Source organism: Leuresthes tenuis, unplaced genomic scaffold (genome assembly GCF_036924035.1).
Source record: "Leuresthes tenuis unplaced genomic scaffold, fLeuTen1.0.hap1 SCAF_8, whole genome shotgun sequence".
Classification (NCBI taxonomy): domain Eukaryota; kingdom Metazoa; phylum Chordata; class Actinopteri; order Atheriniformes; family Atherinopsidae; genus Leuresthes; species Leuresthes tenuis.
The window spans coordinates 3,267,610-3,291,569 of NW_027325362.1; the positions used below are offsets into that span (position 1 = coordinate 3,267,610).

General features: G+C 41.8%; 2 protein-coding genes across 3 annotated transcripts in view; both read left to right on the plus strand.

Annotated features, from left to right (window-relative positions):
* LOC140312732 (NLR family CARD domain-containing protein 3-like) overlaps positions 1 to 23,960 on the plus strand; it is a 329,873-nt gene that overhangs the window by 251,232 nt on the left and 54,681 nt on the right. The window lies entirely within an intron of this gene.
* Positions 1 to 23,960, plus strand: part of atrnl1a (attractin-like 1a) — a 274,339-nt gene that overhangs the window by 22,787 nt on the left and 227,592 nt on the right. The gene's annotated exons all lie outside the window — the stretch shown is intronic.

The following is a 23,960-nucleotide window of genomic DNA, read 5'->3' on the forward strand; positions in this document are numbered from 1 at the left end:
GAATTCAGGCGTGATTTAAACCTCCCTCTGGTCTGCACACTGGAGCTTATTATATATTGAACTCATGCAGTAGCTCCTGTGCACAGAGCTCAAGGTTGTTCATTTTGGCCACACAGTTGCTGAGCTTTTACTGACTGAAAGAGCCAAAGCAATTGAGTTATCATGTGTATCATCTCAGCTGCTGCTGTAGGAAAGTATGGAAATGGTTTTATTCATGAATTATATGAAAAAATGTTGATAATATGGCATTAATTGATCATCAGAGCCAGTCAGGGTACCTGTAATGTGCAGAATATGATCTAATTGATCTTTTCTGGAGCTTTGACAGTCATCAACATCAATATCACAACAATGCATTTAAAGTTCAATGTTTTTCACTAATTCCTCCTCAGTCTAAACAGCAGCTACAGCACAAATATCACAAATGTTGACGCTTCCACGAAGAAACTTCCCTCAAATCGGTGGATCTCATGTCATCGATCCTCCAGAGCAAATTCTGGAAAAGTCTTTTAAGAGACTAGAGAGCTTAGATAAAAAAGTTTGAGCATGTTTTTGTGTGCTCATACATCCCAGCACCACCTCAGTGGAAGAAATTCTCATCCTGCTTCTCCTTTATCCCACAGCGGTATGTTCTGTCTTCATGTTGACATCCAGAGTGTGTCCAGAAACAGCGCATTCTTGATCCCGGGGCTTTAGATATTGCTTTTTGTCAGAGCCACTGGCTGGTGCCACACCAACATTATACAGTGACTGCAAATGCAGCAACAATGTTTTGTCATGAATATGGAACAAAGTCCTTGGAGAAGTCCTTGAGGACAGTTACAGGACCTGCAAACATTTTTCTTTGTTTACTTACAGTATGGTTTCTGTTACTGTGTCACATATCTGGTGAAAATACTGCTTTATCATGTCGGTCCAGCATGTGATTTCTACAGGGCACAATAACCAATGTTAAAGGCTCATTTTTACATTGGTTTTAGATGTGAAAAATACAACAAAATGACTTTATTGAGCGAGAGGTGTCTCCAAAGATGAGGCCTTTTGGAAATGTTGGGCCGTGTGCTGAAGACAAAGAGGAGCTTTTCAACAGGAGAGTGATGGAAATGTTACGGTTTGGAGCTGCTTTGAAGACTAAAACCGTCACTAAGCGCTGGGTCTGTGAGGTGTCCCAGGATGAATCTCAAAGGGCAGCACAAGAAAGAAAATGTTTTTTCAGCTGAAGCTGTTCTGCACGAAGGAGAATCCAAATTTTCAGCTGATGTCAGATTTATTTCTGCTAAGCTTGTCAGGCCAGGGGTGCACTTATATTACATCTCCTGTTATTTGTTGTTGAACAGATGACGAAGAAAGTTAATCACCTTTATTTGTAGGCAGCGTTTCAAAGAATATCAAATATTTAATAGTTCAAGCAGTTTCCATGCGATGTTTATATTGTTTCACATGAAGACATAAAAGATTTATTCACCAAATAATCCAACCAAAAGTTCGGTCCGACGCTGAAACACGATTCGTCTGATGAGATCTGCCTCTGAAAACGCACTTATTATTGTTTACTGTAAATTACAGCCATGCACAGACAGTCACAGAGGGATTTAAACATGATGCTGGAGGATAAAGAGAATGGAAGGACAAAGCAACCACATGAGTGAATCAGTGAGAGACAGGCTGAGTGGAGACAGAATAGAGTGCTTTTCTGACATCAGAGTCATCATCTGCTGACATGGACTTCATCCCATGTGTTTTAATGTGTGTGTGTGTGTGCGTTTAAGCCTCCAGCAGGGTGCAGAGACGATGACACAGCTCGCGTACTGAAGTTGCCACCAGAGTCTGCAGAGTTGTAGTGTGTGTGTGTGGGAGGGAGGAGCATCAAGCTGCCATCTGTCCTGTGTGAGATAATCCTGCTATGATGAGAGTAAGAGCAAGGTCAACACACACAGACACGGTTGGATCGGTAGGTGTGTTACATGAATTCAAACCCCACCTCGTGTGTTCCTCCCTGAGGCTGCAGCAGCCTCTCAGAGATTGGAAAGCTTTGTTCTTTAAGACATCATTACGGGACAGTATCTGTGCATTCTGAAACCTGATGGTGTCTGAGCTGATTTTCACTCAGTTCTAAGTTAATTCAGGAGGCTTTTTCAGGCTGTCGCTGTGTAGAAAGCGTTTTCATGACCATTTCCAGGGTGTCAAATAGTGTTGGCGTGCGCATGATGTCAGTCAGGAACTAAATTAATTCTCCCAACTTGCACAGATCTACGTACAGCAATTTAAAACACATGAGCAATTAAATGCACAGTCATGAGGGGGAAAAAGTACAAATCTCTTTCAATTCTAAGACAGTACAGAATAAAATACGCTCTCAGAGAAATGGCACACGATTTATTATTGTTATTGTTACCATGGTTATTAAACTTTTATTCAACCAGGATAAAAAAATAATCTTTCAAGGGTGTCCTGACCAAGACAGACAGCGGGAAACATTACATAAAATTAACGACAGTCCCATCAAAATCAGGGGCAGCAATGACTTGTTACAATGATTAACATTTACAGCCAAATATTCCAGCATCTTGAATGTTTAAATCTGTTTAGATTCATCCAGTGAGAGCAGATTTAGGCTGTTTTGGAGCTAAATCAAAGGGCAACATATTTAAATGCTCCAGTTACAGATTAAAGGACTGAAAGACAATAACTGCCCTTAGTTTTTTGGGGAATATAGGTTTGTAGGTTGGATGGAAGAGGGTTGAGATTAGTTGCATAAGTAAGAAACATCGCTGCTTACCACCCTTACTGCTTCCATAGGAATTAAAAGGGTGAGTAGCTGCCAGATGCTGCTGTTTTCATGGCCCCTAAATGGTCTTACACCACTGTGACAGAGGTTCAAAGATAGCCTGCAATCATTTTCTGTGTTGGAGATTTAGTGTGATAATTTATGGTGTCTGAGCTGATTTTCACTCAGTTCTAAGTTAATTCAGGTGGCTTTTTCAGGCTGTCGCTGTGTAGAAAGTGATCAGGTTTTCCAGCCGGTTTTCATGACCATTTCCAGGGTGTCAAATAGTGTTGGCGTGCGCATGATGTCAGTCAGGAACTAAATTAATTCTCCCAACTTCCACAGATCTACGTACAGCAATTTAAAACACATGAGCAATTAAATTCACAGTCATGACGGGGAAAAAGTACAAATCTCTTTCAATTCTGAGACAGTACATAATAAAATACGCTCTCAGAGAAACGATTTATTATTGTTATTGTTACCATGGTTATTAAACTTTTATTCAACCAGGATAAAAAAATAATCTTTCAAGGGTGTCCTGACCAAGACAGACAGCAGGAAACATTACATAAAATTAACGACAGTCCCATCAAAATCAGGGGCAGCAATGACTTGTTACAATGATTAACATTTACAGCCAAATATTCCAGCATCTTGAATGTTTAAATCTGTTTAGATTCATCCAGTGAGAGCAGATTTAGGCTGTTTTGGAGCTAAATCAAAGGGCAACATATTTAAATGCTCCAGTTACAGATTAAAGGACTGAAAGACAATAACTGCCCTTAGTTTTTGGGGGAATATAGGTTTGTAGGTTGGATGGAAGAGGGTTGAGATTAGTTGCATAAGTAAGAAACATCGCTGCTTACCACCCTTACTGCTTCCATAGGAATTAAAAGGGTGAGTAGCTGCCAGATGCTGCTGTTTTCATGGCCCCTAAATGGTCTTACACCACTGTGACAGGGGTTCAAAGATAGCCTGCAATCATTTTCTGTGTTGGAGATTTAGTGTGATAATTCTGCTCCTAACAAACCTACATGTGAGCGAATCATGGAGTGACATGCTGGTCAATGTGTTGCAGCTGTTTTTATGTGAGAACCAAATCAAAGCTGAAGAGTGTGGATTCGAAGCCAGATGAGATAAGCAGAGCTTATGGAATTCAAATTAAGAAGAGAATCTGGTTGAGTTGCTGCAGCAGAAGACTAGAGAGACTTCCATAAAGAAAGATGGGAAATAGAAGAGGAATTACAACTCCATATTTAGAGGGATTCTGGGACACTTTTTACAATCTGAATGCAAGTGTGTCATTGGCCAAATTGAAGGCTCAAACAGTCAATTGGCATGGAAGCAACAGAGCTTCCACAACACGACTGTGGCCACCTCTTCCTTGATCTTTGGCTGATCATATCAGCCAAAAGTACTGAATCTATATCTGTTCTTGACATGCAAACAGACTGAGCACGCTTTATTGATGTTAAAACATAATGGAAGGGTAATTCTGTGACATTTTGAGTGAGAATAGGGTTAGTTTATCAACAGAAAACAGAGCGACAGCAGGTTTTATTATTAGTTCGTGGCTGTTGAACCCTAAACTACCAATATATTAAAATTTACTCAAATTGGTAGATCTTGCATCCAATGAAATGTTTCTATGGTTTTTTTATTGTTTGATGTCAGAAACTTGAATTTTTTCTCTGTTTAATTGTAAATTTAAAGTTTGTTTGATAGATATTTAGTAAAATAATACATGTGCATGTTTTACCTGACGTTTCACGTAAAAGGAACAGAACTTGTGTTTCTGCAGATTTCTGATGTCATTATGAAACATAATATTAGTTTTTACCGTGGAAAGAAGCCTCAGGAAGTAATAAGTTTGTGCTGGAAGTTTTAAACTGAAACAGGAGTGAAGACGGGCCTGTTTCCCAGCAGCAACCACAAAGATAAATGTCCGGTTTTATTATCAATGGCAGCTGTTGCATGATGTGTGCATGTGTTTGGTGTGTGGTCAGTTCAGGGTTGCTGACTGTGTGTAGATGATCCTCTCTGCTGACATGGGAGTTATTTCCTGGCAGGATGCATTAGATTCAGACCTTCTTCTCTGTTCCTTCTGTACCTCCTCTCATCTCTCCATCGGTGCACTCTGTGTTTTCCTGTCTCACCCAGTAGATTCAGGATTTTCCCTCGGTCCCCCCAGAAAACTAAACAGAGCATAATCTCCTCTGGCCTCCTAACTATATTTTGCACAAATGATTTCATGACCAAAGTGTGTGCTTTCACTGCTTTCCTGTGTGTTTTTATGTCTCTGTTTGAGTGTGGCAGGTTGGTGCGTGTTTTGTGCGTTTTACAGTTATTTGTGTGCATGCCTGCTTGTTTGCCCATGTTTTCCTGTAACTCCACTTCGATTTTGTTTCCTTTTTCAATCTGATGTGACGCTCAGACCTTACTCTCCAGTGAGGATTGTGTTTGTGTATATGCGAGAGGCAGAGAGGAAGCTTTTGTGTGAGGGAGAATGGGATGGGAAGTTGTAAACACATGTATTTGGTGAAAAAAGAAAAAAAACCTCTCTGCCTGTGGGAGTCCAGGCCTTTTGTTGTGTGCAGCCACTTTCTGCCAGTTGGTCTGAGCCTCAGTGTCACCCGAAGGTGTTTTTACTTCTTTACATCTGTTTCTTTTTGCACTTGCTATCATTAATTGTTAAAAAGTATTAGTTTAATCAGTTTAAAAATCAGATACATGAAGACTTTATTACTTGTGCTTGTGTTTGAGTTAGTCTTTGCTAACAAAGCCTTAGTTAACACAGCCAGCACGAGTAATCAATTCTGATGTTGACATCTGATCTCAAGCCAAGAAGGTTGAAAAGACTGTCAGTATCAGACTCTGTAAAATTAAATTCAATAATACTTTATTAATCCCCAAAGGGAAATTATACTGCTGCAGTATTAGTCATTATCAAAGATATGCTAATGTAAATGCTATTTTAGCTATTTTAGCTAGTTCAGCTAGTTTAGCTATTTTAGCTAGTTTAGCTATTTTAGCTAGTTTGGCTATTTTAGCTAGTTTAGCTATGCTAAAAATAAAATCAGCACAGTAACATGTAGAAAGCTGAAGTATAGCAGAGAGTAAGGTGTGGTAGAAACCTTCAGAGGTCAATGTCGTCGAGTTGGGGTGTTGTTTTTGTAGCTTAGCAACAACTTAGGTGATGATGTCACACACAGTGTCAACAGGTAACACAGGTGAACTCTCTCTGTAGAATAGAATAGAAAAATACTTTATTCATCCCCCAGTGGGAGAAATTCAAAAGTAGTCAAGCAGCTCAAAATGTTTTGTTTTGTAAATATTTACAATGATTATATATTAAAACAACAATAATAATAAATGAATATATAAATAAATTTGAGAAAAACATCAAAGTCAGCTTATGGCTTTGGGGACAAAGGACCTCCTGAACCTCTCAGCGCTGCAGACACTGTAGACAACACGAACAGAAACTCACAGCCAGCAGTTAAACATCTGGGGTGACATGTCCAGGATTACACCATCTGTTGTTAACCAGCTCTGTTAACCCTCCTCCTTTACTGTTACCGCTCTGTCTGCAGTCTCTGTCTGCCTATATAGTCTGAAATCTGAGCAGAGAGCTGTTAGAGTTGTTCCTGCAGCCACATCTTGGTGAAAAAATAGTATTGCCTTCCTGATAATCCTGCTGTGTTCTCATCAGGGGCTCAAACTGGTCCATTTTACCTGCCAAGAGAAGAAATGGTTTCAACTTCTTTCACCCTTTTCTCCATTTTGTCCCTGCTCTGCATTCTCGACGTCTCTTCTTCAACCCATCTTGATTTGGTGTCTTATTCCAGGCACTACTTGAGCTTTGGAAAGTTCAGCTCGCTGCTCCAACGGGTCAACAACTTTCCTGTTGCCATGGTTATGCATCATAACAGATTGCCGGAGTTACCATCAGAAGTCCTTCCAGCAGCACAGCATCCAAACCAGCGGAGGAAAAATGTTCAGCAGAAAATCCCAAGAAGATGCAAAGAAAGACACAGTATGTCCAGAGCAGCTGCAGCTGCAGCTGTCTGCCTCTAGGGCGGCGCCATTCTGGAACACTTCTGTCATTACACCAGAAACAATATGCTGATGCTGCACCGTTGTACTTGTTTTGATCTCAGCTCTGCTGTAGTACAACAAGCTAAACATTATTTAGAGAAAGGTGCCTCACAACCTTTATAAAAAGCAGTAAAGTGTCTGTTTTAGAATAAAAAAAAGCTGATGTTCATGAGCTGTAAGGCAGCTTTGTTCAGAGAATAATGACAAAAAACAACTTCTGCCATTCAGGACATTTAATACATTTTCCGCTCTTTGTTTTTATGTTTTTGGTGAGGTTTTTCAGGGGGGTGTGGCGTTGAGATTTCGTGTGTTTTCATGCAGAATACAGGAAACTATCTCATAACGTAAGTGAAAGTCTGACAGCACAGTGATTTCAGTCGGCATGGCAACACTTTGCAGTCCCATAACACACAATAGCACTTTAATGCAGACCACATGTGATGGAGCTCACCACAGGGGCGACACACACGCACACACATCCACGCACACTTCTGTTGACTGTATGACACAGTGTATAATCGGCTTGTGGTCAGACTAGGCTGGGTGCAAACTGTAATAATACAGCGCCCTGTTGCCAGACTGCAATAAAGGCTCTATTTCTGCACACTGACAACACACGTGTCGCTGTGTCAGGACACGGATGACAGGAAAACTCACACGGCTTCACAAACCTGCTGATTTATAAGTGTTTCTGCAGCAAACGTGTTGATCTTTGGCTGCTTTTCGAGGGTATAAACAGCTATTAAAACGTTTTAGATTGACAAGTCTTCCACTTAAACTATGGGACAGTAAAAGGGACAAAATGAAGACTGCTGAGAAGCAGACAGAGGCTGCATTCCTGCCCAAAGTGAGCTTCTGTTCTGGCTGAGGAGCTGGTGGTGGGGAATTTGATTAAACTCTTATTAAGTTAAACTTTATTCACTGCACATTTATTTACAGTAGAACTCAAAAAATGCCAAATGCTGAAAATGGTAGCTCATCTTGAATGTGATAGCAGCGACATACACTATACTGCCAACGTATTTGTTCATCTGCCTTCACATGCATATGAACTTAAGTGACATCCCACTCTTAATCTATAAGGTTTAAAATGACGTCGGTCCACCCTTTGCAGCTATAACAGCTTCAACTCTTCTGGGCAAGCTTTCCACAAGGTTTAGGAGTGTGTTTATGGGAATTTTTCCAGAAGCACATTTGTGAGGTCAGACACTGATGCTGGACAGAAGGCCTGGCTCACAGTCTCCGCTCTAATTCAGCCCAAAGGTGCTCTATCGGGTCCAGGTCAGGACTCTGCAGGCCAGTCAAGTTCTTCCACACTAGACTGGCTCATCCATGTCTTTATGGACCTTGCTTTGTGCTCTGGTGCGCAGTCATGTTGGAACAGGAAGGGTCCATCCCCAAACTGTTTCCACTAAGTTGGGAGCATGAAATGGTCCAAAATCTCTTGGTATGCTGAAGCATTCAGAGTTCCTGTCACTGGAACTAAGGGGCCAAGCCCAGCTCCTGAAGAACAACCCCACACCATAATCCCCCCTCCGCCAGACTTTACACAATGCAGTCAGACAAGTACCGTTCCCCTGGCAACCACCAAACCCAGACTCCTCCATCAGATGGAGAAGGGTGGTTCGTCACTCCAGAGAACGCGTCTCCACTGCTCTGGAGTCCAGTGGCGGCAGCTTTACACCTCTGCATCCGACGCTTTGCATTGAACTTGGTGATGTATGTAAATGTAATTTATTTATTCAGCCCTTTACAACAATCCATTTCGGTACCAAAGTGCTTCACAGCAGATAATAAATAAAGAAAAGAATAAGTAAAAAACAATAAAATAACAGTAAATGCAATAAAATAAAATACAGCAAAATTTAATAAGATAAGATAAAAGTGTCACCATACTACTGGGTATTAAAATCCATCTGAAATAAGTAGGTTTTTAGCCTAGATTTAATAAGAAATAAGACGCATCTCGGGGGGGAGCTTATTCCGGAGCCTGGGGGCAGCAATGGAAAAGGCTCGGTCACCCCAGGGCTTTTATTTTGACCTGAACACTTCCAACAAAAGTTGATTTGTTGACCTCAGAGCTCTGCCAGGGTTACGGACAGTTAAAAGCTCAGATAAATACGATGGGGTGAGGCCGTTAAGAGCTTTAAAACCAAACTTTAAAAGTTTAAAATCAGTTCTATAAAGGACAGGAAGCCAGTGAAGGGAGTTAAGAACAGGAGTGATGTGCACACGTCTGTTAGTGTTGGTTAAAAGAAGAAGAGTTACTGAGAGAAGTCTGGGAGACGCCGACATAAAGTCCATTGCAGTTGTCTAACCTGGAACTTATTCGGGCAGGGAGGCTTTCTCAAGGTCGTGACGGCTTAAAAACATTTTAACTTCGGCCAGGAGATGCAACTGGAAAAAACTAGTCCTGACAACATTGTTAATTTGTTTGTCAAACTTCAGATGACTGTCAAAGGTCAAAGGTCACTCCCAGATTTCTGACGGTTGAACTGAGCTTTGAAGACAAGGTGCTAAAGTCAGCCGTCACAGTTTCCCCAAACACAATACATTCACTTTTATCATCATTTAAATGTAGAAAATTGGTTTGGTTTGGATGCAGTTGCCATGGAAACCCATTCCATGAAGCTCTCTACGCACTGTTCTTGAGCTAATCTGAAGGTCACATGAAGTTTGGAGGTCTTAAGTGACTGACTCTGCAGAAGGTTGGCGACCTCTGACCCCGCTCTGTCATTTCACTTCCTGGCTGAGCTGCTGTCGTTCCCAATCGCCTCCACCCTGTTATAACGCCACTGACAGCTGACTGTGGAATATTTAGTAGCGAGGAAACTTGTTGCACAGGTGGCATCCCATCACGGTACCACGCTGAGGTCCACTGAGCTCCTGAGAGCGACCCGTTCTTTCACAGAGGTTTGTAGAAGCAGCCGAGGTGCTTGAATTTATACACCTGTGGCCTTGGAAGTGATTTAAACACCTGGATTTAATGATCTGGATGGGTGAGTGAATACTTTTGGCAATATAGTGTATATCAAAAAGTTGGACAGAGAGTTATGTTAGGTCAAAGAGCAAGTGTAAATTTGACTTTAGGAAGTTTAAATAAATACAAGAAGAAATTCCATGTTAATTCAAATTTAATGTTCAGATGTCTGTATATGATCTGCCTTCAACTATGCATAAAGTATATGCAAATATCAGGTCCTACTATGGCAAAAAAAAGCATTTTTTTACGTTTTCTCTCCAGATATATAGTGTTTGTCCTCCTTGAAAAACAATAAAAACTGCTCAGTTATGTGAGCTGTGCTTTTTTAATAAATATTAGCTGATGCAGAATGATTAGCACTGCATGCTCAGGTCAGTGGAGCTGACCAACCATAGCAAACAGGACATTTTTAGAGGATGTTCTGTACCTGGAACACATAGTTATGTGCCGGCGCTGCACTCCATCAGACATTTTATAGAAACTGTAGGCAGACAGAACAAAAAGTCCAAGAGGAAGCCATAAGTCTCTTCGCTGGCTTACATAACTGCGAAACTTGTCAAGGACCAGTAAAGTCAAAGCTGTTATGGGTGAGAATGCTTTGTTATGAGCCAGAGGATGTAAAAGCCTTAATTTGCACTGCGGAGCTCTGGCTTGATGAGCAGGCTGTATTTTCTTGTTAAATTTGTCCCTAAATCAGAGAATATTCCAAAATCTGTAGAGAAAAAGAGTCTGATGTAAGATTGTTCTGAAGCAGACGTTTGTGGGGTTCTTTTAATGAGATTTGACGTTGGTTCCTGAGGTCAAACTCAACATAAGGAATCAGAAGAGGACTGTTTGCAGCTCATGTTGTTATCACAGAGTTTTTAAATTTCACATCGTGGACTCATCAGGAAACTTTGAGTAACATAAATCTAAACCCTGAAAGCCTGTGTGGTCACATTATGCCACTGATGTGGAAACCATTGGCTACTTTTACAGCTTCACTTTAATTAAACACAGAGGTCATTTTTACTGACTGGAGTCTTAATTCATCACACAGTTTAGGTGAGAAGGACGAAGCAGCAACTCAGAGAGTTTTATGAGTTTATTATGGCGAGATCACAAAGGAATGAGTTATTGTGCCCTTCACTTAAAGCTGTAGCTGGTCTTCAAAAACAGTTTAAGCTAGTGTTTTAAATCGTTTTTAAGGCAATTTATTTCTGTTGTTATAGATTTAATGGACCGTTTTTCTTTTAGGGAACAAGAAGTGGTCATTTAGCCTTTAAAGCTGGGACAATTTGGTGCCTATAAGCCCACTAACACCAGGAAAGAAGGAGCAACTCCCCTGCCTTCGAGAATGAAAAGTAAAGGAGTAGAGCTAAGGGGAAGATTTAGGATCGGGCCTTAAGGATGGTTAAAAGCCTGTGTTGCATCAATCTGATCAATTTTGGGTATTCGAGTTGTCATGAAGCTGCTTCAAAGCTCATTGGACGTTGCTTCTTTTGGCTACAGTAGCTCTTTGCTTCTGTCCGCATTTAAAGCCGGTCGTTGCCACTCTTGTGTCTGCAGGACACGTTTAAAGACTCTTTCTTTCTCTCGTTGTATCGCAGCTTTGTGCACCTACAGCGCCACCTACAGTTTAGGATGATGACTTGAGCGGGTGGAGAGCGCCTGAAGTGTTCAGGCACCCCATTTGTTCAGGTTTTTTTCCTCTTTTACCTTCTGACATCAGCTAAGACGCATAGTTCCGTGTTTAATTGTGTAGTTCCTGCCTTTTGTGTAGTTTTGCAAACTCACCAGGACATAACTATCCACAGCACGACTTCTTTATATATCGATAGACAGGTGAAGTAAATCTAAAAGTCAGTGGAGTGGTTAGAAAGGAGCAGTTTTGTTACAACTTGTGGCTCTGTGCTTCGTTTCTTCAGGTTAATGGATCCAGAGCAGCGGTTAATAGACTGACTCCTGATGTCCATGAACCTTTAGAGCATGGAGAGTCATTAGGGAGCCGGAGCTGCATTCAGGTGAAAGTTTAGAGGACTGAGGAGCTTCTGCTGAAGCCTCAAACATCAGAGGATGAATATTTGAATATGACTTTCATACAGCGGCAGATGGTTACAGCAAAGTCACCTCATGTGTATGGATGACGGCAGCTTGTTGTGTCATAGTGTTTGTGTTGTCTTTTCCTTTTCTTTTGTCCCTTTCTTCTACTTTTCTTTTGTCCTTTCTTGACATTTCTCTCGTTCCTTTCATCCTCTTCTTTTCTTTCACTTCTCCACATTTATCTCTTCTTTTGTCGTCTTTTCCTTTCTTGTTCTCCTTCTTTTCTTCCGTCCTTTCATGTAATTTCTCTTTTGTTCCTCGTCTTTTTTCCTTTATCCACCGTCTGGTCTCATTATCTTCATCTTATCTCCTGCCTCCTCTTGTCTTTATACATTTTCTTCTTTCTCTTCTTCTTTTTTTTACCAGTTATTTCTTCTTCTTTCACATATTTCCATCCTTACATTTTCTCTTCTTCTTCTTCCTTTCTTTTTCTACTCGTATACTTTGCTTGTTTCATCTCTTATTTTCTTGACTTATTCTTTCATTTCTCCTCTCCCTCTGCTCTGATCTCTATTGATTTTCTTTCCTTCCCCCTTGTTTTATTTCATCTTATTTATCTATTTTTTCTGCTCTCTTTTAGTTAACTGTGCTCTATCTCAACGGGCTGTTTTCCTATTAGCTTCGCTTTTACCTTATCTGAGGGTTAGGATTCCCATGAAGTGTGTGTGTGCTCGCTGTGAATGATGTACTGCTGGGAAAGCCATTGGACCCTGACTTTACTGTAGGTGATAGAGACCCAGTAACATCAATCATACGCTCTCACACACATGATATCTCCCTGCCCTCGTTATTCCCAGTAGAAGGGCTGTTCTTGATTTTTAATAAAGGATATCTGCAGAGAAGGTCAAGGTTATTCAATTGTTGGTCATTCATCCCCCCTTTTTTCTTGCTTGTTGCACACAAATGGGTGAACACACACACATTCATATCTCTCAATCTTCACCGTTAGCCCAAGCTTGAAGACCCCTGCACCTTTGTGTGTGTGTGTGCTTATCACTGTGAACAATGCAGCCGTCATCTCTGGGTTGTCTGGTTATCCATCACTGGCTGAATGCAGTTCTTCTGCTATCTTCTGTGTGTTTTATCCACTGAGACGTTTCCCACAGCCTTCACAGATAATATTAAAATGTTGTTTCATCAGAGGACTGCTTGAACCTAAATAGAAATGCTGATTGAAAGCTGGACTTTCTGCTGCTGTTCATGATATAATCCGTGGATTTTTATGAAAGGTGACTCTGGCAGGACTGAGTCAATATCTAACATTTCTGAGGTTATTGCAGGGACCACGGATAATCTGTTTCCTCTGGAGATATAAGCTACAGGTTTTCAATAATAGCAGATTATTCAAGGACACTGAAGTAGTAGATGGAATATTATATGAAATTTCTAATGTTGTCACGTTGTAAATCCGGGATGTGATAAAATCTTGCATGACTTTAATAAATCCCCACAGAGGCAAAAGCAGACTTTATTTAGAATATGTGCGTTTTGCACATACATGTGTGTTTACTGTTGGGTCCAAAAGTCTCAGACTACACCAAGAATCCGTGATTTTTGTCCTGTAAACATAGAAATTGAAAAATAATCTGCAGGTTTGTGTATTTAAAAACATTTAAACACAAGAAAGACATTTAGAATTAAGCACAAATGCTTAAATCTCCTATCCTACTGCCTGTTCAAAGCTCAGGGACCGCGTATTAGCTGCATTAACTATTAATCTTCTTTACTCTTACAAAAAGGACACTGATGCGCCTCAGACCCCCCTTGAACACGCAGCATGAAAAGCTTAAAAGATGCCTTATTTAGTGATGATATGGCCGTTTTGTGCCGGTCTTGAGGCTCTGCACAGGGCCAGATCAGAAATTAAAACAATGGGAGTTAACTCTTTCCACAGAGTCAGAGTTCAGATGCAGCCTAATCATGTGTGAAAATGGGAAATCTGAGGTTTTACATCTAATTTGTACGAACAGTAACTGGAAGCATCAGAAAACTGCATTTTAACACAAAACTAAGTGGATAAACTCCAGCGCTGGATGGGAGACAAACAAACAAACAGGTTTCTTGATGTTATAGTATTATAATAATAATATTACAACAATATTATAATTGTTATAATACTTTTATTACCAAGCACTAATTTAATTACAGTTTCTTGAAGTGCAAAGAGCTGTTTTTGTGTCCACACACGAAAATATAAATAAAGTTTTGTCCATCATGTGGCATAAATCCACATTTGATGCATCTGCTTATGAATGAAGGTTGAAAGTAACAAAGTATAGTTACTTTGTCAGAATAGTAGAATATTCAGGTATCTTTGCTTCCTTGAGTACATATTTTCTAACTTTTTATCTCTAACCCTAACCCTATCCTTACATTTTAAAATTAGGCTTTTGGTTTCCATCATTCGTCCTTTTCTCAAATCAAGATCGTTTTCAGCCTGTTTGGATGGGAAGGTCACAGTTTGAAAGTATCCATCGGCACACAAGACAGTGTTATATAAAACAATGAGTGGAAACTCCAATGCAATGCAGCATTCAGCAACAACTGGGGATTCTGTAATTCCAACTTCCAGCTGGGAAAAATCAAAGCAAAAGGTCACCAGAAGTGGGATTTTTGAGTCAGGAAATGGCTTCTGCAACTGGTTTCTCCCCCAAAAGACATCTTCCTAAGTTTCCCAACATTAAATCTTTCTTTTTTTTTCTTGTTAACAAAGGACTGGTCAAGCATGTCCAGCTCATTTCTTCCTTCAGTTGAGTGAATTATATAACCGCTGAAGAATCAAATCTGGAGGTTGTCATGTCTCTTTTTCCACTTTGTGCACTCTGAGGTGGGCAAACATCTGATTCCAGGTTCTGGGGTACATTAAACGCAGTATTACAGCCGTTTAAAAGCTGTCGGCTGTACAGATGATTTTTAGTGAGTGTGAAACAGTCATGAAATGATGTCATGATGTGAGGAACAGCTAGCTTTGCAACGAAACAGCTGTTGGAATTGGGTTAGTTTTCCCTTTTATAGTCAAAGTGCAGGTTCTCTCCAGGTACTCCGGCTTCCTCCCACCGACCAAAAACATGCACGTTAGGTTAACTGGTGTCTCTAAAATAGACCTGAGGAGTGAATGTGAGCCTCTGCGTGGTTGTTTGTCCCATTTGTCTTTGTGTGGTCCTGTGATGGACTGGAGACCTGAAGGGTTTACCCCGCCTCTAGCACAATGACCGCTGGGATAGGCTACAGCCCCCCACCCCCCCCCACCCCCCGTGAGCCAACAGTTGGATTAAGCTGGTATAGAAAAAGGATGGATGGATGGATGGGTGGATAGATGAGTGGGTGGGTGGATGGATGAATTAATGAATGGGTGGGTGGGTGGATAGATGGATGAATGAATGAATATATGAATGAATGAATGAATGGGTGGGTGGATGGATGGATGAATGAATAAATGAATGGATGGATGGGTGGGTGGGTGGATGGATGAATGAATGAATGAATAAATGAATGAATGGGTGGGTGGATGGATGGATGAATGAATAAATGAATGGATGGATGGGTGGGTGGATGAATGAATGAATGAATGAATGGATGGATGGTTGGATGGATGGATGGGTGGATGGATGGTCCAAGTGCAGTTCAGAGCCTGTATTTTTTTCACTTTTACTTCAGTGAATGAGCTAAATCGGTACTTTGACTTTAATCAAAATCCTTCAAAAGTAAATAAACTTAGGTAAAGATTGTGTGTATTCTTTCCACCTTTGGATATAAATGCAGAATATGTAGAGAAACATGGTCGAGCATGCTTTGGATATTCTCTAGCTACACCTAAAAGCCAGTAAATATGAGCCATTACACTCATATGGGACCCCATAAGTATAGTCATTAGCCAACGGCTTCCCACACGGACGACATCAGAGCTAAAAGTGAAAGTGCCAGAAGTGAAATTTTCATTCCAAGCAGAGAGGATTTTTCTCGGGTTCACATGGATGAGAGCTCTAAAACAGTTTGTAGAAATCAATCAGCTGTATTCAAGAAAGAATACGTTAGAACAAAAGTGAGCACCATTAGAGGATCGATGCAAAGATACTCACAAAGAGATAGAAAAGCAGCACAAACACTTCTATGAGCAGAAGAAGGAGGCTGTTTCGCTGTGGTCTCAGAGGATGAGGAGCATATCAAAACCACTTCTTAGAGGGGAAACAAGGACAAACACTTGTGATGGGTGGAGACAGAACATTTCACAGTGGATGATGGAAAAGTTTGTGGCAGTAACAGAAGAAAAGAGCAGAGAGACTATACAGCAGTGTGTGTGAGGCACAGTGAAGCAGATGGGTGAGATTTCATCTTACGTTGTGCTCTAAAAACACTGTCCTCATTTGAAATGGCATTACACCGGTCTCACAATGTTTTAGAGCAGCAAACAGCTTCTACACCTGCTTAATCCAATTCAACCTTTGGGGGGGGGCCTATCCCAGCGGCCATTGGGTGGGAGGCGGAGTCAGTGTTGCCAGGTGTATGATAATTATCGTGTTTGTACGATGATTTTGTCCTGTGTACGATCAATAATCCCAAAAAAAGGCCAAATATACGATAATTTTGTCCTGTGTACGATCAATAATCCCCAAAAAAGGCCAAATATACGATAATTTTGTCCTGTGTACGATCAATAATCCTAAAAAAAGGCCAAATATACGATAATTTTGTCCTGTGTACGATCAATAATCCCCCAAAAAAGGCCAAATATACGATAATTTGACCTTTCTGTGAATGTGTGGCTGTAATCAGCCTGTTGCAACCGTCTGTCTGATTTTTTTGTGAACCCTGAAGGCATCTCCATTTCCATGTGACAAGTTTCAAGCTAGTCCTGCTTTTCTATGTGAGCTACAGTGACATTCATGCGTTTGCCTCAGAAGTTCCTAACAGTCGGTGCCTCCAGGCCTCATGATTCGGCTCATTAGTTCCACTCGTCATTATTTAAGGGGACATTTAGCCTAACTATAAGGCTGCTGATGCAAAGCTGTGAGCCTGTTAGATGCTATTCAACACCAGACTGACTATAGCGCATCAATAGACTTTTGGTTATGACTAGTATACGATAATTTCCCTCTAAAAACGATAATTTTATGTCTGTGGTACGATAAAACTACATTTCCCACCTGGCAACACTGGGCGGGTTGTCCATCCATCTCAGGACCACACAAACAACCATGTGCACTCACACTTGCTCCTTGGGTCCATGTGCAATAACAAATGACCCTAAAATGCATACTTTTGGCTGGTGGCAGGAAGCTGGAGTATCATTTTTATTCATGATGTTGGAGCCTGGTTTGAAACCCGGGACAGAAATGCAAGAGGTAACTGGTTCCATGTAGACCAGCACAGGTAATGTGGGACTGCTGTGGCACTGCAGCACAACTTCAGCTGTAGTGACGCTGTTCTGCAGGAAAATCAACTTTAATTTAAGCCCCGTTGCTGCTCTGAGCTCATATTTATGTTTCCGGCTTTTCAGGGATTTACGACCTCACGGTCACAGAAGTCCCGTGCTGCTCTTCAGCCTGTGATTTGTACCTTGTTTTTGATCATGAAAATAACGAAGTTTGACGATAAACCACCTTATTTCAGTCAAACTATAGTTCCTCGGAGGGTTAATTAAAAAGAGGAGCCACAGAAAAGTCGACAGTGAGAGCAGCTGAATGTGAAAAGAGCCCAACTTCCACAGCTCACAGCGGTTAAAACACACTACTATCATTATTAAGTATTTTACATCCGTGACAATCTGAGGCGCTGTGTAACTACCACAGATCTTCTGATTCTGGCTTTGCTTCCGTGGGACCAGAATCTAATTTCAAAACTTGCCAGGGTGAAAAACGTCCAGCTCATTTTGAGGATTTCTCTGGTTGCTGCAGCAGGAGGAGGAGGAGGAGTGCAGCGTTTCCAGATTTAAAGTATACCGAGGTCCTTGACCGGCCTTTCAGGGAATTCCAATGTGCTGTTTTATTATTGAGAGTTATATCTTTCTTATGACTGAGCCAGTGCAGGCAGCTTTGTTTTCTATATATGGTCATCTTTTCAAGCTTGTACGTGTTTTTTCTCTTTCAAATGAGTACATTTAGGTGTGTATCTTTGGATTATTTCTCACAAGAGAAGACATTTTTGTAAAGTGAAATCACCTCGGTGCAGCTCTCTTTAAAAGGCCCGTTTAGAGTCTGAGAACAGGCGGGTAGCGATGATTAAAGGGTTAGGAATGAAAACACTCCGTCAGAGTGGAGTTAAACACAAACATCTGGCTCTGTGAAGCACATCGATGCGGCTCTCAGCTGATGGAGATGTGTCACAGAAAACAGAAAACCTCACTTGTTTTTGATTATGTGCTTCTTGTATGGAGAGTCCAGCTATCAGAGAGCGCGTTTACCTCCTTTTGTGTAGGAGCAGAAGAGAGAAAAAATAATCAAACAGCATCCTGTAACATCAGCCTAACCTGTAACTCAATTTTCTTCTTTCAGAGGAACAGACAGTCCGCTGAATTTAGTTGTGTAATTCAGTCAGGCAGAGACAGCCAGGGTGTCCCTGCACACATTACTGCTATTACTCCTTAAAAGCAACCACCGGTGTAATTTGATTTACTTCCTCAGGTGATCAAAAACCATTAAATTGTAAAATGCTGATGCATTAGCTGTGTGACACCACAGGAAACAATGATTCAGCCCACTTTCTGAGTCACCCCGAAGCTCTCCTGGGAGCTGGAACTTTTCAATGATCAGGGTTTTATGTCGACTGATTAAACATAAAGAAAATCATAAATGAAATAAGAGAAAAGATGTCTTTAACAGAAATGTTAACAGCTGATAAACTGAAGAAGAAAATCAGGGGAAAGTCAGTCGACCGGACAGGAAAGAGGGGACAACAAACACCGTAACACCAGGCCAGAAACACCTGCTGGGAGAGAGAAACACAAGTTAATGACAGCAATGATGTCAGAGGGAGGAGAGGTGCATCATGGGAGCTCCTCCAGCAGGCTGGGCCTATAGCAGCAGAACTATGGGATGTTTCAGGCTCACCTGAGCCATCCCTAACTATAAGCTTCATCAGAAAGGAAAGTTTCAGCCTGATCTTAAAGGTAGAGAGGGTGTCTGCTTCCTGAAGCCAAACTGGCAGCTGGTTCCACAGAGAGGGGCCTGATAACTGAAGGCTCTGCCTCCCATTCTGCTTTTAGGGGCCTGATAACTGAAGGCTCTGCCTCCCATTCTGCTTTTAGGGGCCTGATAACTGAAGGCTCTGCCTCCCATTCTGCTTTTAGGGGCCTGATAACTGAAGGCTCTGCCTCCCATTCTGCTTTTAGGGGCCTGATAACTGAAGGCTCTGCCTCCCATTCTGCTTTTAGGGGCCTGATAACTGAAGGCTCTGCCTCCCATTCTGCTTTTAGGGGCCTGATAACTGAAGGCTCTGCCTCCCGTTCTGCTTTTAGGGGCCTGATAACTGAAGGCTCTGCCTCCCGTTCTGCTTTTAGGGGCCTGATAACTGAAGGCTCTGCCTCCCGTTCTGCTTTTAGGGGCCTGATAACTGAAGGCTCTGCCTCCCATTCTGCTTTTAGGGGCCTGATAACTGAAGGCTCTGCCTCCCGTTCTGCTTTTAGGGGCCTGATAACTGAAGGCTCTGCCTCCCGTTCTGCTTTTAGGGGCCTGATAACTGAAGGCTCTGCCTCCCATTCTGCTTTTAGGGGCCTGATAACTGAAGGCTCTGCCTCCCATTCTGCTTTTAGAAACTCTGGGAACCACCAGGAAACCTGCAGCCTGGGAGCAAAGTGCTCTGCTGGGGAAATATCCAACTATGAGAGCTTTAAGATATGATGGAGCTCGGTCATTAAGATCTTTATATGTGAGGAGAAGAATCTTAGATTCTGTTCTGAATTTAACAGGAAGCCAATGAAGAATTACAGCAGTCCAATCTTTGAATAAACCGATGCATGAACTAGTTTCTCTGCATCACTCTGAGACAGGATGTTCCTGGTTTTAACAATAATACCAAGGTGAAAGAAGGCAGTCCTGGAAACCTGTTTTATGTGTGAGTCAAAGGACAGATCCTGGTCAGAAATAACTCCGAGGTTCCTCCCTGTAGGACTGGAAGCTGAGGAAATGCCATTGTTCCACAGTTTCTTCCTGGAGCCCTCGGGTCCAAGGGCAACAGCTTAAGTTGTGTTTGAATGTAGAAGCAGAAATTTCAGAGTCCTCCAGGTCTTTATGTCCTCGAATCCAAGATTCCAGCAGCCCGTTACTGTTGTTGTCCGATTCTCCTCTTTGTGATGCCACATCGATTTCCGATGGGAGACAGATATGGACTGCAGGCAGACGCTGGACTCAGCATCATTATCCTGCTGAAAGAAGCCACTGCCATCAGGAAATATCATTTCCATGAAGCGGAGCACTTGGTGAGCAACATTTAGAAGTATTAGCACACTCTAATATATGAATGGAGCCCGGCCTGCAGATAAAGACACTTTTAGATGCACATTGAGGCAGATTCAGCGTTAAACTTTACCCAGATTGATTTTTTTCATCTCTTCGATGAAGATGATTCTTTCATGTAGTATAAATATATAAATGAGAGACTAAAACATATGAAGCCATAGCATATGGAGTGAATTCATTAAAGACCTGCTGCCTGTTTGGAGGAGGATTAGGACGAGTTCCTGCTTTAAAATAATCATTTTCTCTTGATATGAATAGATGATGAGGCCAGTGAGGGCTCTCCATTAGAGGATGTGGGAGATGAACAGGGAGCAGGATCAGAAAGTGGAGTGTGCCACGTTTGGGGGGTGTGACAGAGGGAATGAAACAGGAGATTTGTCCTGACACTACCTGAAGAGATTGGGTTCTCTCTGCTTCTGCCCCTCCAGCTCTTTTTCCATCCATTTATCCGTCTATCCTTCATGCATCTGTCTTATGTATGCCATCAATTATTCACCAGGAGGAGATGAATATTTCAAAGGGTGCCGGACTCTCATCCTCCATACCTCTTGTCCCTGTCTCCGTTTTATCTCCTGGCTCCGTCTGCCCCCTTCATCTCCTCTTCCTCCACCTCCATCATTCTCCATATTGACACATATTCCCATTCTGTGGTTTTTTGTAATAGATGTGACTTTAGTCGGGGATAGTCTGCCGTCTCTGGTCACCATTTATCACCTCAGCGGGCTGCGAGTGAGCGACTAAGTGCTCTGGCTTCCACCTGCTCACGTCTGTGTCTTCAGCAGGCCTTTGTGGGAGCATTAATGGGTGGTGTCTGGGGGGGGTTTGTTGGGGCTGTGAGAGGTTTCAGTCCTCTTCGCATAAACTATGAATGTGATCTACCTCTGGCGTGTTGAATCTCTTCAGCCCAGTCTTTTACTTCCCCAGAACGTCCACAAGGAGATCGGTTTCCTTTCATTCTACAACCCTGTTCCCGTAGAAAAGTTTGGACGCTGTGTAAAATGCAAATAGAATAAGAATAGAATGATTTGTGAATTATTTAAACGTGTTTTCTTTAAAGTAGTGCAACAAAGAACATCAGTGCATTGTCTATTTTTAATACAATGCAGCCAGAGGGCCTGAAGATCTGCAACATTGCTGATTTTAAAGCTCATTAATGTTATTTGAGTCTTTAAATGACATAAAAACCTAAAATCAGAAACAATTAGGAAGCTTTAGAAAAAAATCCAGTGATTTTTACATTAACTTGAACTTTTTTTGTTAAAAAACCCCAAATATTTTCTGCTTTGTCTCATCAGCTGCACTTTACTTCTTCAGCTGTTATTTTACGTCCGTTTTTGCATTTTAGGCCATTGACAGATACCAAAACCTCAGCTTTCACCACTTTGTTCTGTTGCCATTCTCTCTCACAACACTTAAAAGATGTTCTGGTGTTAAGGAAACCAAGGACAGATTTTCATTTTGTCCCAATTATCCTGCAAACATCAGTCCAGTACCCAAACCCTGATCTGACGTCACTGATACTGCAAGTGGAAATGCTCTTTGCTCAGGGCCCTGATACAGCCCCATACCATCAGAGGTGATGCAAAAGGTGTGCATTAGTATGTGGTCGTTGCATTTGTTTTAAATACTTCTCACATTCTCTGTTGGGGAGAGGTCAGGACTGCAGCCAGGCCTCCTCTTCCTCAGCCAGGCCTCTTCTTCCTCAGCCAGGCCTTTAGACTGTGGCAGAATGTGGTTTTCCATGGTCTGCTTGAACAATGCTGGGACGTCCCAGGAAAAGATGTGGCCTTGAAGGCAGCATATGTTGCTGTAAAATCTCAGAGAACTTTTCTGCATTAATGCTGCCGTCACAGAAGTGGAAATGAGCTTTGCCCCCTGATCCAACCCCATACCATCACAGAGCCTGGCTGCAGGGACTGGCTGCTGACAGCAGGCTGGATGCTGCTTTTGCTCTTTGCTCCATTTCTTCCAGCAAAGATGTGGAATACTGATGGGTCTGACCACAGCGCACGTTTCCACCGTGTGACGGTCCATCCCAGACGCCTCCGAGCCCAGAGAAGTGGACGAGGTTAACATCAGGCTTCTTCTCTGCACAGTAAAGCTTGTGAATGGAACTCTGTATTGTGGTGCTGGACAAAGGTTTCCACAGTAATCCCTTGTCCATGTGCTTCTATCAGCTGCTGATGAATGACGGTTCTTGAGGGGTCAGAGGTCACGGGGTCCAGCTTAGGCTTGCTCCCTCATCCTTTACACTGAAACTCCTCCAGATAGCTTGAATGCTTTAATGATATTCTGCTCTGTAGAGGCAGAAATATGCAGATCCCTTCCAGTCTTTCTCCGAGGAACATTGTTTTTAAACCGATCAAAGATCTAAAATCAAAATGTGAGAACAAATTAAATCAAGTTCACAAGAAAAAGCTCAAATTCGTTGGGGACGAACCCCAACTGTCTGCAATGAAGGAAAAGTCAAGGTAAACAGAAAGATTTCTGCATTTCTTTCTGCCATTTTCCACACTGTGCCAACTTTTTCAGATCTGTAAGTGATCTATTGATCCATGCAGGGTTCTTCATTTCAGGGTTTTAAGGGGCTTACATGGAGCAATGATTTATAGGGTATAAAGTGGATAAATGCCAGTATAGACCCCTGACATACTGGACTTTCTGTGAAACAAGATGAAATGAGTTCTGTTTTCATTCACAAACATAATTGTGTTGTTTCAGCTGTAAATGTTGGATCCTGCTGTCAATACATATTTTATTTACAAAGTATTTCTCTTCCCTTTTCAAATAAAAGTATGATTTTTTGTTTGTAAAGTTACTTCACAGCGTCAAAGCTTCGGGTCTAAGTTATACATCACAACCCTCTTCCAGAGGAGAGATATGGAGGTCTGGTAATTGAATATTCACAGTTGCCAATTTGTAATAAATTTGAGTGCGAATGGTTGTGTTTTCTCAGCTTGTGTTTGTCTCAGAGGCAAAATAACCCCAGCAATGAGCATAAAAAAAGGCCTGGAGGCAGTTCTTTTTTACTGCCTCTCATATTTCCACTGATCCCCTGGTTTTAATGCTCTTATGTCTTCGTTGTGGAAACACAGCATCTGCAGATTAAGGTGGAGACGAGGGAACAATATGAAGGACTAGTTTCTTGTCTTTTACTCGATTGTTACGGTGACCTTTCGGGGGATGGTAGACGGGTCTTGGTCTTGTGTGAAGAAAGACAAAACCACACGGACTTCGCTGGTATTTCATCAGCAGCGAGAAACACGGTTTTCATCTTCATCACTGAGAAGCTGGTCATTTAAATCAGGCTTTAGAGCAGCATGACAGGAATGTTTGTCTTCTAATCTAATCTGGGATTATGGCCAGAGGATCTAACTGTGATCAGCGGGGACTGATAGAAGCCACAGATGGAGGAGGAGGAAGAAGGGAGGCAGAAATCGATCGAGGCTCCCACTTTATTTCTCTTTTTGATCGCCTATACATTTTTACGTGTGCATGTATGTGTTTTATTGGCAGGATTTTAGCACTTTCTGTGGCCCGCTGTGCTGCAATCTGTTCCCTCTCCATCATCAGT